Here is a 1,168-nt window from a genome sequence, read left to right on the forward strand (position 1 = left end):
GGACTCTCCAAATGGCAAAGAAAAAATGGAAGCCTCATATCCCACACCTGAAATCCAAGCAAATATGTGGGTCAGATACATGCTATGAAGTCACACTGCCTTCAGAGTTTATCCAAGTTATTATATGGTGCATCAACCTTTTAACTACACATGTTTTGACTATGATGTTATCAGAGGGCTGTGGTTAGACCTTGATAAAAGCATTAGCCAAAACATAGGAAAGGAAGTTATGATGATATTACATGAGTGTGATAAATTACATCATGTTGTTCAAACGGCTAAAACACTATAAGGAATATTTAATAAGGTTCAAACGAATGGTAAAAAAATAGGGGAAGCAGCTATAGTATTGCTCCACTTAACTTGATTCTCAGTAAAATGTAAACTGTAGTGACTTGGTAACTAAAGGCATACGCCCTTATAAGGGAGTGTATGTCAAAATGGGTATATAAACAAAACATCTTTTTTTAAGATTTTTCTTTTTTGAATGGGAATGTGATCTAAAGGTAGCTTATTTTAGATAAGGCATTTGATTGTTTCCCCTTCTAGCTGACATGGTTTTAAAAGACCTCACATTGATACAAGGTTGAACTCTATATGACTTTAATCCACGGTGACTCATTCGTTTAACATGTTTTCACTGCTGCACTTCCTGAAAGTCACTATGTGTAACAGGACCGAACAGGAACCTCAATCAAGATACATAGATTTGACAGATATGTTTCCAGTAGATGGCGTACTAATACACAATATTATACACGGTAAGGATAGCTTACTGTTCCTGTGTGAATCTGCTCGTCTGTCTTTATAATGTTATACAAAGTTTGCCACCACAAAAAAAATCTGTAATTTAAATGTAATTCCAGATCTTTAAAGCCTAACCATATTTAAAGATGGCCCGTTTTTCCACAGGGACACTTTTGCATCTAATAGAAAGTATTATTGAATCATGTGTACCACTATATCATAATCCATCTATAGCAAACGTTGGTTGATAAATTATAAAGTTTTAATGTTCATACCTTTTTATTCAGTTTAGCTACATTTTATTGTTAAATTTGAACACGTTGCGACAAACACGCTTAACGACAAGCATCTTTTTTGTTATTCATAAGGCTTTCACGACATCACATGACTTCATCGTGCCCTGACGTCATCACCCTTCACG

This window comes from Eutrigla gurnardus (assembly GCF_963514095.1).
Source record: "Eutrigla gurnardus genome assembly, chromosome: 13".
Lineage (NCBI taxonomy): Eukaryota > Metazoa > Chordata > Actinopteri > Perciformes > Triglidae > Eutrigla > Eutrigla gurnardus.